This window comes from Haliotis cracherodii, unplaced genomic scaffold (genome assembly GCF_022045235.1).
Source record: "Haliotis cracherodii isolate W230 unplaced genomic scaffold, xgHalCrac1.p SCAF_9, whole genome shotgun sequence".
NCBI classification, from domain to species: domain Eukaryota; kingdom Metazoa; phylum Mollusca; class Gastropoda; order Lepetellida; family Haliotidae; genus Haliotis; species Haliotis cracherodii.
The window spans coordinates 44,356,291-44,376,008 of record NW_027266343.1 but is presented as its reverse complement, the minus strand read 5'-3'; the positions used below and the strand labels follow the sequence as shown (position 1 = coordinate 44,376,008).

At 39.9% G+C, this 19,718-nt stretch overlaps 1 pseudogene; it reads right to left on the bottom strand.

Moving 5' to 3' along the window:
* Window positions 1–484: 484 nt before the first annotated feature.
* On the bottom strand, window positions 485–18,511 carry LOC139451905 (uncharacterized; annotated as a pseudogene).
* Between the last annotated feature and the right edge of the window lie 1,207 nt (window positions 18,512–19,718).

Here is a 19,718-nt window from a genome sequence, read left to right as displayed (position 1 = left end):
CCTTCCTGGCTTGGTATCTTCACGTCCCTCTCCTTCACGTTCGCTGATGTCGAGATCTTGCTGTAGTAATAATGCCAAGTTGATGTATTTACCTTGTTTGATTTTTGTCTTGAGGTGGGCTGGAATGGTGTTGATCGGTGGCAGGGAGTCAGAAGGAACGGCCTGTGGCATCTGGAGGGCTGTTGGCTGATGTGTTGTTGTAGAATCCCCTTTCAACGAGTAGATAAGTGCTTTCAGTTCACGCACTTCATCGCGGAGAGACTTGCCATTCGCCATGTTGTTTACATCCGGGCATCTGGCAGGCATGTCGGAAAGCACGGGGGAGATGCCGTTACTGCCGTAAATTGAATGTGTGTCAACCGAAATGTGTGTTCTAGCTGCTTGGGCTAATTCGTTGACAGAAGGTTGTGAACTTCTAGCTGCACTTGTTGATGGCTGGTGGTGAAGGTTATCGTGTTGAGCCTCGTGTGTCGTATCATGGGTGTCACTGATCACTTCGACTAATCTGCCACTTGACACGTTCTCGTTGTAAAGCTGGAGGAGGAATTTCTGAGTCCACGAGGTAGGCACTTTCATTCCCAGCTGTGATAGTCGGTTTCTGAGGTCGGCCGCAGTCAAATACGGGGGGGGGGGTTGCCCGGCGAGGTCGACTGGAGCGAGGTGTGAGGTCGCCATCTTGTTTGTTGTGATCTGGGGTCAAAGTTGAGCTGCTGACACTTTTGCCTTTACGAGGTCGTCTAGACGAAAGGGGTTGTTTCCCTCTGCTTGCAGACATGTTGGCCCAGAGTAGGACAATAGGCAACACGATACGGTAATGGATGTCAAAATAACATCGAGATTAAGGCCGATGACGAGAAGCATAAACGAGATGGCTTTGATAGGAACGAGAATGAGCGGATGGTAAGTGAAGGGTTAAATAGGCTTTAGTGAGTGACGTCAGAAGCATGGGTTTGCGCATGCGTTGCCGACAAAGAATTGAATTGTGCGATAGGTAAAGTGTAACCTGATCCATAGCAGAAAAATGGAGTACGATGTACAAGTGATGACAGTTCATAATAAAATATACGACGTTGTTGGATACATAAAGCGCAAGAAGCTGCGGCTAAGGTACTAGTGGTTTGTGCACAAACTAAAATAATAAATTTGACATTTTGTTTGTAAGTGAGGTTTTTACTGCATCTGAGTCCAGTTCTGGCACAGGAACCTTCAACTCCTTTGCAGCTCCAACAAAATTTGTGCCATTGTCTGAAATTATTTCCTTTTGCATTCCACGTCTATGTGCCATTCTAAAAAAGGCGTTCAAGAAGGATTCTGTGTCAAGTCCATATGCCATCTCTAAGTGTACAGCTAGTGTAAAGAGACACGTAAAGAAACAAAGGTATTGCTTTTGTCAATGTTTTTCTCTACCTTGCACGCTGATAAATGGGCCAGCAAAGTCAACATCAATTTGAGTAAATGCACGTAACGAACATTTCACTTAAATTGCTGGAAGATCTGCCATGATTTGATGTGTGGGTTTTGTCTTCAGGCGTCGACACCAAGAATATTCTCTCTCCCACTCACGAATCTCTTCCCTGGATGATATAAATAATCCAGAATCTTGATGATAGTGCTGCCAAAACACTGTTCGTACCCTTGTGCTTACCTTCTTCATGGTATTTTTTTACTATCAATTTTGTAACCCAATTTCATCTTGGAAGTGTATTGGGAAATCTAGCATCTACAGATAACACCTTTGCATATTCAATCTTTCACCAGATCGTAGGAGGCCATTTTCATCAAGCATTTGATTGAGAGGTAGAATCTTTCTTATTTTGGGCAAAGGTTTGTTTACCCTTAGCCAAGGCATTGTGTTCTTCAGAAAATGCGTCTTTCTGTGTTTTGGTCAACATTTTCATTTCAGCATCTTCAATTTCTTCAAGATCCAGATCACCTTTTTGACGGATGCAGGTTGGTATACAAGAGTTGTTGAAGAATCTGAAAATCCATGCAAGAACTCTGCAAAGTCATTTCCAGTTTGGAAACCTAGAAGGTTCTAAACACCATGGTGTTTCTTAAAAATATTTTCACACAACATCGTAATTGCCATCTGAGGAATTTGTCGTTCAAGTTAATCACAGTTACTGAAGCCAACAACTTGTTTTGGCCAATCATTTTCTGTTGAAGTAAGGAACTCAGGACCGTTTAAACATTTCCTGTTCTCCAATGTTTGAACATGAGCACTTCTGCTGACAATATCTGCAGCGTTCAGTTGTGAGGGGACATACCGATTTGTATTTTCATGGATGTATCCAACACGATTTGCCATAAATGACATGAAACTTCTACTCAGACTTTTCACCCACCACAACACATTTAAGCTATCAGACCAAAGTGTTGCAGACTGAGGTGTTATTGCCAAGGCCTTTACAACAGCATTGAGAAGTTTAACTCCAATTACAGCTGCAAGCAAATCCATTCTTGGAATACTGACTGCTTTAAGAGGTGCCACATGACTCTGCAGCTACGAGATTACTTGAGACCACCTCACCTTTATCCATAGTGACTGCATATACAACAGCCACATATGCTTCTTGTGAAGCATCTGCGAAAACGTGCAGGTTTCTATTTTCTATAGCAGAATCCACTTGAATGCATCTTGGTACCGAATCGATCTAAGAAGTTATATTTCATGATACCACTGCCATGCTTCTGATCTAATTGGGGGTTCATAACTTCCTTCCACCCAGCACCTGTTATCCATATTTCTTGGAGGATAACTTCGGCCCTTATGATGAAAGGTGCCAAAATGCCAAGGGGATCGAAGAGTTTTGCAATTTCTCTCAAAAAGTTTCTTTTTGTCATGCTAAAACTGTTGTCTTGAACATGGTAACAGAAACAATAGTCATCACTTTCTGCATTCCATGTCAGACCAAGAGCCTTAACTGAAGGCAACTCCTTCATATGTATATGGATCTCCTTCAATCTGTCTTCAAGAGGAATGTTGTCTAGAACCTGTGTTGAATTAGAAACCCATTTTCTAGCATGCATACCTGCTGAACTCCATAAGGCATTTAGCTGTCCATAAGAGTTCTATTGCCTGACCATCACTTTCTACTGAATCCATGTTATCATCCATGCGAGTGGATTTCTGAACTGTTCCTGCAGCAAAAGGGAATTCTCTTTCGTGATGTTTGGCATGTACTTGTGAAATATATTGTGCCAAGAAAGGAAAACAATTCATTCCAAACACAACTCTTGGTAAATTCGTAAACATCAGGTGTTTGGTTCTGGTCCATACTTCTCCAAAGGAATCTGAAATGAGAACTATCTCCTTTACTGATTACAATCTGGAGATACATCTCAGCGATATCACAAATAATTGCGACTTGGTGCTTTCTGAAGCGAAGCAAAATCTCAAACAAATCATTTTGGACCATGATGAATTGTATCATTCAAGGACAAACCGTTACATTTTGCCGACGCGCCAAAGACTCTTCTGTCTTTTGTTGTTCTATCTAGTTTCACGACAGGAAAATAAGGTAAGAACCATTTTGTTTCTTTGATTTCTTCTTCAGGCACTTCCCTGATGTAACCTTTGTTGATATATTGGGCAATGACATCATCATATGCCTCTGAAATGGTTTTGTCTTTGTACAACTTCTTTTCAATGTTCAACAACCGACTGAAAGCCATATCATAGTTGCTAGTAAGTTCATCAGCTGTCTTTTTCCAAGGAACCCCAACCTTGTACCCTTAATTGCAGTACTGAAGAGAAGATTGTACAGAATCAACAGCCATTTGATTATTCACACACATGATTGGAATTGAACTGGAAACATTTTCTATTTCCCAAAATCGTTGGACCAAAAGATCCATGTCCTTTTCCCCACTGTGTTCAGTATAAATGTTATTAACGAAGAATGTACCTGTTTCTTGTTTCTATTTAACATGGAGCCCTGTTACATTTCCTACACATGTCCACCCCAAAGGTGTAAGTCTAGCTAATGGTCCTCCAGGCCTGCCACAGACATCACCACGGGAGGAATGCAGTTCCAGGTAATCCATACCTATCAGTATGTCAACGATTGGCCATGAACCTAAATTGGGAAACTGTATTTCCCTCGAATGAGACCATTTCTGTGCATATTTTTGCCAATCAAACACTTTCATGCTACCAGTGACTTTAGTAGTTGATAAAGCTACAATCTGCATGTCAACACAGTGACTTTAGTAGTTGATAAAGCTACTATCTGCATGTCAACTGAGCCATTAATACTTTCCAATCCAAATTCAACGGACATACTGTCTAAGGTTTCTGTTTTACTGTTAAAGACGTTAACAGATACAGAGTTAGTTTGACCCTGCTCACCATGCTCTGATGCAATATCTTCACTGACGTATGTTTGAGTGCTTGCATCGTCTAACAAGACATTGACAACTAATCTGTTTTTACCATTCTTCAGTACAAGAGAAATGATTTTGCGTCTTCGGTTCGGTTCGGTGCCACGCCCAGAGATGATACCTTTTTTATCAGTTACTAAGGAGTCACTACAGTGTCGATTGTGATTACTTACTTTGTAATTGTCATGTAACAGGCGATTATGAATAGCTTGATAACTGTCTATACCAAATTTATCTGATATGGTACATGCATGTCCATGATGTTTTGTTCCAAGACATCTGAATCATAGACTCAGTTCCTTTCCCTTATCCCATCGTGGTGGAACATCAAGATTTTTAAATATTCTGCATTGCCAAATCTTGTGATTGGGATTTTTACAGACATGACAATGTTGTGCCTTGCTTACACCTTGTGCACCAAAGTACGTACCTGATCTTTGATGTTGTCTAGATTCTGATGTCTTTGACTTCTCTGACATGCCATGTTAATACTCCAGAGGATACAGTATTGAATTCTGCTTCTTGAATAATCCATTCACGAAGAGTCTCAACAGATTCCTGTCTTTGTTGCTCAAAGACCCATCTACTATACTGAACTATCATGCTTTCAGGTAACTTTTTCAGCAGCAACGAATACAAACAACCATCACCTAGCTCCTCTATCTTGTCAGCCTCTCTGAGACTGACAACTGCCACATCTAGCATGTCAGCAAACTTATCAAGATCTCTGTTATTTCCTGGGCTTTAAGGCTTGACGTTAGAAATTTCCTCTAACTTTAATGCTATTTGTCGTCTTTTGCCTCCATATTTCCTCTCCAGACGCTCAAGAGCAATATCATATGCCACCGCACTATGACGTAATTTGGCAACAAGCTGTGCAGGTTCACCTGATAGGTACTGCTTGAGTTGCAACAGTTTATTTTCATTTGTTGCAGGAGCAGTGTCAACACAAGCCATAAATGCGGCTTTCCAGAGAACGTTGGTATTGAAACTCGTTTCAATTGCTTCCATAGATCCTGGCCAATACTGTTTTGATTCAACTTACCTGTGCTATGATATCTGCGACATGGAAGTCTTGAATCAAGAATTCCGTCAAATTTTGGTTTGGGATGTGGAACCTGTTCATCATTCTTAGATTTTTGCTGTGTGGGATTTGGTAAACAAAACATCCAGCATGTATACCGGAAATCAAGTGTCAACAAACTGAATAAACTACTGATACATTCGTCTGTACCGTTTTTGTATTTATATGAACATTATTAGAATAAATGAACATTGAATATTATTATATGAATTATTACATATGTATATTTACTTACTTTACTAATATCGTTTTAACATAGGTCATTCAAACATGTCATTTTAGGCGAAATCCTGCGTGAGGCAATCCCACCGGCTCACCGTTATTTACAGCTGCACCAACTTGACTGACGCCATCTGCGACTTGTTGACGAAGAATGAATGAACGTGGCTTCAGCACGTGACTCAACCCAGGTCACTGATTGGTCTGACTGGTGTTTAGTGGAGAGAAATTAAAGATTGTTGCATACGCGGAGGAAAATGGAAACTGAGCGGCTGGACGAATGTATGGGTGTGCTGAATCCAACATAAGATCGTGGAGGAAAAACAAATCAAAGTTGGTGGTCATGCCAAAAAGTAAAAAAGCTGACAGAGGAAAGTCAGCCGCCTTTCCCGCCGTTGAGGTAGAGCTGAAAAAAGAGAAAATAAATACACTCAATAAGCAGAAAACCACTTGTGTAACCACACTCTGCTACCAATGTTTGTTGTGCAGTGGAAGGTGACGTTCACGTGTCTACCTTTTCGTCTTTTCTACTCCATGGGAAATTATATGATTAATGGGGAACTAAACATGATTCTGTTCCTATGACATAATGGGAACTAAACGTGATTCTCTTTTTATGACATGTTGGGAACTAAACATGATTCTCTTCTTAATGAAAAATAAAGAAACCATGCAAGGTCCATGACCACGAATGGAGGAATGAATAATTTACTATAGGAGCAAGTGCACACTTTACGTTTCTAAGGGCCACGAATATTGTCCGTTCCAGTTTTTCTCCACAACTGTAATACTATTAAATGCGACGTCAAACCCAACTCACTCACTCACTCACTTATCTGTAGGCTGATGTAAATGTATCATTTTTCTGACATAATTTTTGTGGATATTAAATGAGCACTAACGTTTTCCCCCAACAATGTTATGAAACTATATAATATATTTCATCTTTGGATTAACAATATAATGCTTATTGAATATAGTTCAAGATAAACTTTGTTATAATGTGGAACATTGTTGTTTTCTCTGCAGTCAGGGGAAAAAGGAGACACCTGCATTCCAGGAGATACAAACGGAAATGTTAAATGTATTGAGGAATACACCAAATACACCAGGGGCTGTGAATGATGCAAATGTAAGTTCCGAAACTGTTGTTAAATACCATGAGCTACTAGACCTAGTATCTTTTGGTGGTTTTGTGGCTTTATATGAATGCTAAGAATTGGATTTGTATCTGCACTCAGCCACTGACCATTAAAGTGTGTTGGGGTGTTCCTGGTGTACCACCTTTAGTGTTCAATGTAATGCATGGTACTATTATACTATTATAAGGAAGAGAATTTATGGATGTCAACTTCTTTAATCTTAGGAACACAACGTTTCGGAGTATATACTTCCTCCTTCATCAGGTGTATGAATGCCATGAGGCAGAGAGCATAAATATGTACATGTAAGGACAACAAAATTGTTAAGATAAAAGGTGGAAAATAACAAAGGGTAGAAACTAACAAGGGAAGCCAACAAATGGTAGGCGCTGATTGGTGATCAGCAATAGACAATGGAAGCCAACACAATCTCATTAAAATCAGATCTAAGTTCTCACTGCCGCTAAACAAAGATCTGAGGATATCCCATTATGGGTCACGTCAGAACGAACTTTCGCAAACTTTGACCAACCACTGAAAACGTTGCTAAAATGTTTCCGGAACCATACAAATTCTCGTGAATAAAACGTCTCCTAAAACATTTGTGGAATATTTTACAGAAACATTTTAGAAATGTTATAATCAAATGTTCATAGAAAATGTTTCTAAGACGTTTCTGGAACCTTACTAAATGACATTTTCAAAAGCATTTCTGAAATATGTTACAAAAACATTTTTGAAACGTTATAACCAAATGTTTCCGGAAAATGTTTCTAAAACGTTTCTGGAACCATACAAAATCACGTGAACATAATATTTTTTTAAACATTTCAGGAACATTTCATGTTTTATAACATTTTCATGTTAGCTGGGATGTAATACATATATATATATATATAAATGAATATATGAAGTTCAGCCCCAAGTCTAGATTGTGATCGATAAATTAGTTTGGAGATGTTTCAGAAACTTTGCCTCAGGAAATGTGAAAGTGGTTTCCAAATTTCTGCTTGAAGTCATGGAGTCCAAAATGTCTTAGTATTGTACTTTAAAAGTTGTCTTGTGTTTCATTCAAGCTGAACTGTTGCCAATGAAAGGATAGGGTGTGCTTGTATAACAAACCAAAGCCATCAGTCATTTTCAAAACTGTTTTACGGATTTTTGTTGTCAGAGAAATTTCCCTACTTAGTAAGCAATTTAGTTTGGGAGTGGGTTGGGTGTTCACAGGTCTTTTAAGTTATTTGTCGGACAAAATCTACTTTTCAGCATGTTGGCAGTTTAAGTCAATAAATAACAGACGTAACCATCATATATTTACTCTAAGAATGAACAGCATCGCTATCGTTGGGAAAACAGATGAAATACTATGAATTGTGACTGAAGGACAATGAGTACAGAGCTTCACCAAAGTGATCTTTTACGTCCAACTTCTATCAATACCAGTTATTAAAGTAACAAAACTCTGAGGCTTACAGGAGATAGTTTCTATTCTTACTAACAACGCGTGTCGGTCCGACGTTGAATAATGAACAATTGACACACTCTTATATGCAAGGGGCCAACGTATGGTTCTCAGTAGGAAGTGACAACTTGGAGACGATGGCTTGCGGTATATACAGTTCTACTTTATACATGTTGATATATACATACAAAAGACACTATGTGCCTGGTCAGCACATAGTGGTAGTGGTTGTTGTCTAGGTGCCCCGGAGCACCCAGCCTAACCCTAGCTAGGCTAAGGGTAAGACCTTTCTTCTACTTACTCTCCTTCTCTCTGGACCAAGGCTTATATAGCCAAGGTCACCTGACATTTAGTAAGTAATAAATATAAATGTAAACAGTAAATCATCAGTGACATACTTGCACATCCTGTTCAGGATGGCAGACGGTCGATGTACACAAAAATGGGGATTAACAAATAGGATTAATTAGCATCAAATAAATAACAGCAATTAAGTGTTTCAAGGCATATAGATGTCATTGCTCCAGGGTAATGAGCCTTTGCAATCAAATGTTCTTCAGACAATGGATGTCGTAAATCAGTCGCTATGACAGTTCACCCAGAACAGTTCCATGATATTACTATCAAGGGTTGATATCAAAAGATGCATTATTGTCCAGTATCCTAAATCATTAATTACAAAACCTCAATTTATCCTTAAGAGGTATGGGAACATGGGTGGCCCAGTCATCTAAAGTGCCTTAATTCGCTTGGGAAATCTCTTATTGTGGGTTCGAACAGTTTGCCTCTGTTGTGTTTCTAGTTTTGTCAGCATCATGCTCATGCTCATGCTTCTGCTCATGGGTTTCACAAAAAGTCTGAGATCTGCATCACTTGGGGCTTTCCTCCCATATTAATCAGACATCCGGTGATATACCTGGAATGCTGTTAAAAGTGGTGTTAAACCCAACTAACTCCTTAAGGTGAGGAGCGAGCATGTGATAGTAGATAAACTATTCTTTGATATGATAAATGGCAAAAGAAGAATCTACAGTTGTTTCCCCTCAAAACAGCTCAGCCTAGACTGCATATACTGTTTTCGTTGTCTCGGGTGGTAGGTTTGCCTGGTTGGTAAGGCATTCACTTGTGACACCAAAGTCTGGGGTCTATTCCCCATATGTACAATGTGTAAAGCCCATTTCTGGTGTTCCCTAAAGTAATATTGCTGGGCTAATGCAACAATGAATGTTAAGCCATAATCTGTCTCAACTTGTCATTTTTTATTGCCAAATGTTATGTTTTGAGGAGATGCCTATCAATAACATTCTTGGTAATGTTAATTTTAAATCTCCAGATATTTCCACCACCAAATATGCTTCACTCTGATAGCATTGAGTTAGGGTTGAATCTTTTTCAAGCATACAATGTCAATATATGTTACAATAATACTCAATTGGCATGCATCATCTCTACATTGGATCATTATATTGTATGAGTTGGGAGGAAGTGATTGAGCTGGTGTTTTTTTACGTCATACAGTTATGTCAGCCATGGACCCAGTGGATCCATCTGATTCATTTGTCAAAAGGTTTTTGGGCAGGCTATTATCTCAAACTAACCGATCTTCCTCTTCTGAAAGGTATGGAGATTAGATATTAGATTAGTTGGACAATAATAATTATTTCTGACATCAGTGGTAGAAACTAACAATTTTAGTCCACTAGTTATAATGACAACATATAGCAAAATTCTCAAGAAAGGCAAATTTCTACCAGTCCTTATGATACCTTAACTATCGGACTATAGGACTTGCGACAATTTCTATAGCTGCTTACATTCTCTTGCATACCATTTTGTAATGGAAATGGGGCAGTCGGGTAGCCTAGTGGTTAAAGCGTTGGCTCGTCACACCGACGACCTGGGTTCAATTCCAGACATAGGTACGCGTGAAGCCCATTTCTGGTGTCTCTCCCCCCCCCCCCCCCCCATCTCTCTTCCTCCCCCCCTGACATTACTGGAATATTGCTAAAAGTGATCCTTAATGAATATGCGACACTTTTTAGGGACAGCAACTTCTATTATGCTACTGCTGTCCAGTAAGTGCGGCGTTAACAGACAGTGTACGCGGTAACCAGGTGGCTACCCCAGTGGCCCTCACCATTCCTGTAATTTGAGCTGACCAGCAACATGGCAGCTTTACAGACCACCGTCATATAGCTGGAATATTGCCGAGTGCAGCATTAAACAACAAACAAAACAAAGCAAAATCGTTCCTGCACTTGCTGTTTTGACCAATTTGATAAAGATCCGCTAGCAATGCCCTTATGGCTTTATTTTTCCCTATTAATTTAACATCCTGTGACAACTCGCTCACCCATTCACTGCCATGACTGATGACAACAAGTCTTTCAGATACAAGCATGACACAGGGACCTTTCCTGCCCCAAATCTAAGGAAAAGTTCCTTTGACATTATAAGGATAATGCATGTTTTTGATTCTGATATTCTGAATATTTAATCCAGAAATGGGATCAAATTGTGAAAAACAAATTTCATTTCCTTGTGATCATATATACCACTGCCTGCAGGCAAGTAATCCATTTATTTTACAGCAGAATCGAGAGGATATGATGGTTTGATGAACAGGAAGTTGTCAGGGGACCACTTGGACATGTGAGAAGCCTTGCATTGTGGGATACAATACCATGATATTACTTATTGGATGAGTTTGTCCCACAAATTGGACGGTTCCTCATGGGTAAATGGAGCAAGCAAATTGCTTCTGAATATTTTAAATGGATAAATTCCAAGTTTTCGAAATGCTTGATATTCACAGACATGACTTTATGTCCGATTAAAGACAGTTTGTGTGATCAATGAGTGTGAAATAGATTAGAAATTGGAGTTTCACTTTGCCAGAGCTCTCTGTGTCTTCCTTAGTTGTCCAAAAGAAGTATTAAAAAGCTACTTTGTGAAGAAAGCTATTTTATTGGTCAAGCTGCATGAAATTGTTTAGAAAATGAATTTGTTTCAGTTTGATATATATGTCTGAAATATTTTGTATGTTATCAATTCTTTGGGGTAGGGTTGATTAAAATGTCAAATGACTTGGTGTCAAAAGAAAGCTAATGTATTGGTCAGGGTGCATGAAATTGTTTTAAAAAATTTAAATTTCTGATTTTGTGAAATGTTTGCAAACACCCAGCATCTGTTGTCTGAATGAGATCTGAGAGTCCTAAGTGGGAAATAACTGATGAATTACTTCTCTCCCCATTAAATTCCTTAATATTCTTCTCGCTACGTTTAAATTGATAAAACCAAAAATCTCAACACAATCTTGCCTCATGTCAGATTGATTAATATGGCTGATAAAGAAAATCAGTTTTTAAGACTGTGTCAACATGAATAGGTATTTACATATAGGGGAAGTTAAATATCTGATTATTGATTATCTTGATACATCAAAGTCGGATTGAATTGTGAATTATCATATATGATAAAGGCGCAAGATCATTATGACCAACATTTTTTTTGTTAGTTCTGATAACTTTTATGAAACAAATTACAAAATACAGCATTATTATCCTGCCCTGTGAAAATATATTTAAAGTGAGAGGTACTCAAAATTGAAGTCCCACCAAGTTTGAGTCAAGTCATAAAAACACCACTTTGGTTATTTGGTAGCTCCAATCTTAACATGAGTATGGCTGTTAATGATTACCACAATGAGTCCGAGATTATGACGTAGTTTCATATATATTGGTTCTAATTATATCTGGACCTAGGCTGAAAATGGGCTCTTGACCTCAGATCATAGATACGCTGTAGTATGGAGATAGATCTAATATCATCACTATTTGATATGGTTTCATAAGCACATGCTAATGATATATATACTCTGCAAACAAAGACATGCAAAAGTAGTAAAATCGTTTATGTATGAGTGTTGCCGATATCCATACAAAATAAATACCAAAAATGAACTTGTCATATGTGCATGGATTGGGATTGATTTGTGTGGAAAAAATGAGTTTCTGCAGAAATTTGATGAACATATAGAAAAATTGCAAAAGTTCAACCACGTGACAGCCTGGCTGGTATAAAAACGTTGGGTTTTCATTTGCATGCCATGAAAATCTAACAGCAATTGAACATCATCAACATAATACCACTGACAAAATCTCAACGCAACAATTGGCAATGGCTGACTGCATACAGGTGAATCATCTTCAGCTGTAGCCAGGTTTTTCCTAGTAGCACCAAGCACCAATACAAGACTGTGGAACCGTTATCAGACACTTGGGCCAACATGTTAGCTTCCCAGATCATGTCTCACTACTCGAGTTCAGGACAGATACATACTGCTACGTCACTTGCGTGAAAAACAACACCATGACCACCTCAATAACAACGGCAATACCAGGATTGCGTAGGATATCAGCCCAGACAGTGAGAAACTATTTACTTTTTGAAGGTATTTGTGATAGATGACCAGTTTGACGGACCTGCATCATCAAAATCAATAGTGTCAAGGTCACAGCTGTGATGGAAACAAGTTTGGTTTAGTATTGAGTCATGTTTTGCTTGCAGGTGCCATGGTGAATGTTATTCCGGAAAACTGCATACAGGAAGTGGACAAATTTGGCTGTGCTAGTGGGATGATATGGGCGGCCATCTCCTACACTGGTAGTACAGACTTGGTGCAAGTTCTGGGGAATTTAATGGCACAACGTTACACAGATGAGAATCTTCGGTGACACATCATTCCCCTTATGCAACAAGCAAACATCATTTTCAAACAAGACAACATCCGACCTCACACAGCAAGACCGACAACAGCCCTTTTCCAGGAATCACAACAGCAAGGTATCACAATCACATCATGGCCCTACAGTGGGGATTCTGGGTTAGAATTGGTCACAGTTAACCTGTACTGGTTGTTTAAACCGGTGCGTAAAGTTAAGTCAGGGCTTGCAGCTTCTAAAGTTTGTGCGTCCTAAAGGGATCCCAGTAATTTATTTAATTCAAATACTGACCCCGACGATGTGGATTGTTGCTTATACTATCAATGTATCTTCTGGTCCAGACTTGATTGTTAACGGGCCATCATCATATCACAGCTGGAATATGGCTTGTGTGGCATGTTAAACAAAAACACAGGTTTATCACTGTGTCCTTTGGAACAGCTTTTCTCCAAACAGAAATTGACCATGGAGGCCTTGTTCGACTCCTGCCTATCTTCCCTATCATTGGCTGTTGACAAACTTTAGAAGGAATTGGTGCAGCAGATTCCCCTGGCCATCAGTGCTCTACTAAAAAGGCATGCCATTCAGAAACTTCAAGATAATGACAACATCAAAGGTTTTTACTCTCTCTTTTATTGTCCTGAACACGAACTCCCCATACACACAAATGATTATCAATCTCAAGAAGCTCAACAAATCTTTTTTGTTCCAGATGAAGTTTGTGAAAAAGTCACTATCAACACTCAAACACTGATCATCAAGGAAGTACCTCTGCTTTGCTGTCAACGTGTGAAGTTACAAGTTCCGGGTCCTACCCTTCGGCATATTGATAGCTCATTGGTTTTTCACCAGGATTGCGTTGCCCATGATCAATTTTGCACATCTACAATTTGTCAGACTTCACGGTTACTTGGACAATTTCCTAGTTGCCAACCAAGGCAATGATAAACTCCATCAAAACATGGTATTCCTGATACAAGTTTTGCTGTACCTCAGGTATTTGATGCATCCAACCAAGCCAGCGATAATACCATTGTGTACATTGGTGCTTGTTTCCAACTCCACAACAGATGCCTTTCCCCCCCGGAAGATCGTATTGCTAGGACACTCTCGATGATCGACTCAGTACCATCTCGGCCTACCCGTCCATTTCATTGGTGAAAGTCTCCTCTGGAAAACCTTACGTCTCTCCAAGACATGACTTACAGGGGAAGATTACAACTGTGCCTGCTCCAGAGCTGGACCAACACGCTACGGATAACTCCTACCTTGGTGCAAGATCTCCTTTGGTGGACTTCCAAGAGTCATGTGATGTTTGGCATCATCCGTTCAAGGATGCATCTGCCCACATGGATGATCTTACAATCCAGGGATTATGGATCCCGTTGGAAAAATCACTCCATGTAAATTGCAAGGAAAAGAAGGCGATTTTTTTTTATGCTCAAGACCTGGAAAATTTTGCTTTTCCATTTGTCAGACCTTAAAGCCATGGACATCACTACAGTAATTGCATATATCCATAACGTAGGGGGAACCAAATCCTGCTCCCTGATGACGGAAAATATTCAAATATTTTCCTTGGTTGACTCCCATCAATTGCCGGATGGTGGCGAGACAGATGCCTGGCAAGTTCAACATTCTCACGGACAGCCTTTCCCAGAGGCGATGTATTGTATCTTCGGCCTGGAAGTATTCTCATGGCTCACCTCTTTGCCTGAACCACCACCTCCCAGTCTATGTCAGCCTGATTCCGTCTCTGAAAGCAGTTTATGTCCACTCTCTATCGATGGACTGGATGGGTCTCTATACACTTATGTGTTACCCCCATGGTCCCTCAAAGTTTCTACAAAGCTCTCAGGTTGCCTGATCATCTGACCACACTGATTTGGCCCCGCAGACTGTGGTTCCTTGACTTCTACCTCTCCTCCCTTATAAAAACAAAAGGCCTGAAAAGATGCATCTGAGACCGCCTTAATCATTCCCTGCAAGGCACATTGTTACCCTTTCGGCAGGGTCTTAAGGATGTCTGTCTCTTGATATTCCCGGGAAATGTCTCCACACCATCTTGGCAAACTAATCCAACTAACAGCTTGCCGAGAAGTATCCAAGTCTTTCTAAAAGTACCTACTGAAGAACTCTCCGATACTTCTTCAGAACGTAACATCCCAGCAACTTTGCTGAGAAGACTCCAAAACGTCTTTGCAGGCAGGGGTTCAGAAATCGTCATATGCGCCGGACATGTCCGATTGGGAATCTCAAATGTCCGGTTTAAAATATTGCTTACTGGACATTTAAATTTTTCTGTCTGGACATTTTAAAAAGTATTGTCGGACATTCTTAAATTTTGACCGGACATGATCAACAGTTAGGACTGAGCAGTTTCTGTCTGCAGTTGTAACACAATGAAGATTATCTACACTGACAAGCTTTGTTTGTTTTGATTGCTGTAAATACATCGTACCTACATGATAGTCCAATCGGTCAATCACTGTAATAGGCAATAAACTGAGTTGACGCTGATTAATCGAGGATTAATTACTGAGAACATCTTGTTAATTTGAGTGAAAGGAGTTTACAACTGTACATAAATACATCGATTTACCTCATTATCCTCACAATGCTCTGTTACCTCAGACAAGAAGTGAAAGCGTGACGACAAATGAAGATTTGCAGATTTTATTGTTTTCAGTAGCTAGTCGTATACTGAATCTTGACCACCATTTTGCTTTCTGTGACGATCGATATCAAATTTTTTTATGGTCAATAATTAAGTACAGATGAAAAAAGTATTCAAATAACTATTGCTATCAAAGACATTTTAGTATTTGTGATTATATTATCTGTCTTGTTTTTAAATAATCTTTAGTTTAAAAAAACCCTTTTCCCGTGAGGTCACGTGATAACCAAATATGGGATAATAGTTTCGATCCAAATGTTACAAAGCGTACACTTGAGCACTCTCCTACCCAGAGTTCCATGCGGCCGGCAGCCAGCCAGCATAGTACCTCTGCCACAGGCCAGTGCCATGTGACAATTCGTCAAATCTTTCACAGTCCATTCAAGACATTGAATATGCTTTTCATCCGTTTCATGTTTGACAAGTCTACACATTTTCATAAACAAACGTCAAAGAATGTTTACGGTTCATTAAGAAAGTATCCTAATACGTGAAAATCTATTTGTTTTTGTGTAGTTACCCTTTGTTTACATTGGTTGTACGGCTCCACGTGCTGTCATCGAAGCCCAACGGAGAGCTGGCGATTCGGCCACTTAGATGCATAAATATATATTGTCATGCAACTCACTGTCGCAGTTGTAGTAGCATATCTATATAATTATGCAAAACAATATGTTAAGCACCCCCAAATACTTGCATTAGTCCGTTCTACACTGATTTCTGAAAAGGCGTGTTTGTTTACAAACAAGAGAAAAGTCCGGTCACGTGATATGCAAAGTCACAAAGGTGTTATGCTGAGTCACCACTGCGCCGGAGTGTGACACTTGAGCAGACTCATGAATATAACTCATGAATGTCAATTAGACCGTTCACTATGTTAAGAGATCGTTATTATAACAGAAACAAACGTATGTTTTCCATGTTTATCTAAAATGATATTATTTGTTATTAATTGTCCGGTGAATTAAACAATTTATATTAAAACAATTCATAATTGGTTATATATGAATACGTAATAACTTGTAATGTGTGTGAAAAGTACTAAAATACGCTATTTGAAGGGGGCGTGGCCTAAATGCAAATGTCCGATTGGGATTTTATATTTTCCGGACCGCTGTTCGCAGGGTAATTAAATATGCTTTGAACCATCCCAGCAAACCTTCTTAGGAAGTCCCCGATTAGTCTCAACAAACTTGTGTTATGTAATCAAAGATGTTTCAGAAGCATCCCATCCACACTTGCAAGAAAGTCTCTGAAGCGTCTTTGCAAACCTGTCATTGCTAATTGAATAGGCTTTGAAGCATCTCCGCAAAGTTCTTAGGAAGTCCCCATAACAAAAATGTTTGAGAGACATTTGACCTTTCCATCATTTTCAGTAATACAAAAGATGTGCTTACATCATAATCTCATCTTTCAACAGCATCTCAGATGTAGTAATGTGTCTCTGAAACACCCTTGCCAAACCTTGACTGTCAAAAATGAGATAACAAAGATGTATAATATTCTCTTAATTTGGACATCATCAGCTGAGCTGGTCTTCATCAACAGAAGAGATCATCATGTGGTAGCCATCATATGAAAGTGGAAGTTATTCTTAATCTGTGACATAAACTTTATCATGAAATTATAGGATGTCAAGAAGACGCATTAAAAACTATTACAAAAATGACTTTTTTGCTACAAAATTACTGATGTCATGGTAAATAAAATATATCGTGATAAACTTACCATGGCTCATTCGCTTAAAGGCATTCCTAAGTGTGCAGATCTTGCTCACCATGTCAGAAAACTTCACCCTCTCAGTGGCAAAAACTGCAAGAAAACATTTGAAAAATGGTTGGCTTATAAAATAAGTCATTTTTGTATTTAAAATTTAAAGTATATATCCATTTTCAGTGTATTTTGCTTTTTAGTTCTTTAGTACCACTTTCTGGAGGTATTTATTAATTTTCCTCATAATGGAGAATTTGTGTGGTTTAGATAATTCTCTTGAGCCTGCAAGACAACAGCTTGCTTCATATTGAACGTTGCTGCAGTTCCACATCAAACGTCAAAGGGTTTAAAAAAACGTCCATGAAGCGCTTGAATTTACAGCTGTCGCCAACGTCGCCACACTTTCCCATCACATATGCATACCATGTGATGGGCACTGCAAGGCTGGCTTCTTGGGTGAGCAGTTGATATCCGGATTGGAGCTTGTCATCTCCTCTGAGCTGAACCTGTTAACAAAAACATAACCAATTCAAATGACTTGCAGGTAGTTAAAATACCAGAAACTGTATGCAATGACAAGTGAGTCTTAAATTCAGTTTCGGAAGCTGAAATGTCTCAGTAAGACATAAACAGTATATTCTATTTACTTACGTAATGGCATCTCAGAACTTGGACACCTCGAAGGACCCTGTAGGATGGCTGTGTTGTACTGTCTGCAAAATATTTAACAATAAAAAAAATTCTGAACAACTAGGATAGCAGGCTGAAGATTTGTTTATTGTATGTTATTTATATATTTTATTTATTTAGCTTTTAATTTTATTTTAACATATGATTTCCATTTATTATACCAGTATTGCATATAATAAGAATAGCAACTGAATATTTTCAAGCATCTTTGTTTAAAAAAACCTGGCACATTTGACTCAAGAGCTCCTCTTCGGCCTTAAGGGGCTCTGTCCCTCCAGAGATTCAGTTCCTCCAGAGATTCAGTTCAGTTTGTACGGTCTGCAGCTGTACTTCTTTCAAGGAACAGTCTTCACAGCTGCTGAGAAGGGCCGTAAAGGAGCCAGCAGGTTCTTGGGCAGTTCGTGGAGGGGTTGCCATTAGTGTAGGTTGTGGTGGTGATGGGCCATTGTTGTGTGCTGGGGTGTGTTAAGTTTGGTTGGGATGAAGAAAGGGTCAGGAGGGCTGGGAAGGCAAGGCAAAGTTGGGGAAGGCTGGTTAGGAAATGCCAGGGGGTTGCAAAGTTGTCAGGCAGGGGAGAACCATCTTCCCGAGGCAAGAGGGTTAACTGACTTTAAAAGTCCAGTTTGGTGGCACCCTGTCAAGACGATCTGATTGATAATCAAGATCTATATTGTTATAAAACGAGTCTTACATCGCGAAGTGCATCAAATCACGTGAGCATCTTGATTAAAAGCATGAAAATAATTAGAAAATATCTGTTGACGAGTTAGCGGTGCACATGCTTTGCAAATCTGCATGACACTTTACGAACCGGATTTCTATTTCAGTGCGCAATTTTGATTGGACTATGCATAGACTCGTTAGTCCAGCCAAAATGTAACTCCATAATACCAGCCTAGTTCGGCAAGGGTGGAAACTGGACTTTTATAGTCAGTTAACTCACTTGCCTCGGGAAGATTGGGTAGAACTGGCGGAGTGGTTTGAAGGCAGAGGAGAACTGGCGGAGTGGTTTGAAGGCTGAGGAGAACTGGTGGAGTGGTTTGAAGGCTGAGGAGAACTGGCGGAGTGGTTTGAAGGCTGAGGAGAACTGGCGGAGTGATTTGAAGGCTGAGGAGAACTGGCGGAGTGGATTGAAGGCTGGGGAGAACTGGGGGAGTGGTTTGAAGGCTGAGGAGAACTGGCGGAGTGGTTTGAAGGCTGAGGAGAACTGGCGGAGTGGTTTGAAGGCTGAGGAGAACTGGTGGAGTGGATTGTAGGCTGGGGAGAACTGAGAGAGTGGTTTGAAGGCTGGGGAGAACTGGCGGAGTGGTTTGAAGGCTGAGGAGAACTGGTGGAGTGGATTGAAGGCTGGGGAGAAATGGGGAGTGGTTTGAAGGCTGAGGAGAACTGGTGGATTGGTTTGAAGGCTAAAGAGAACTGGGGAATGGTTTGAAGGCTGAGGAGAACTAGGGGAGTGGTTTGAAGGCTGGGGAAAACTGGTGGAGTGGTTTGAAGGCTGAGGAGAACTGGGGAGTGGTTTCAATGCTGGGGAGAGCTGGTGGAGTGGTTTCAATGCTGGGGAGTGGTTTGAAGGCTGAGGAGAACTGGGGGAGTGGTTTGAAGGCTGAGGAGAACTGGTTGATTT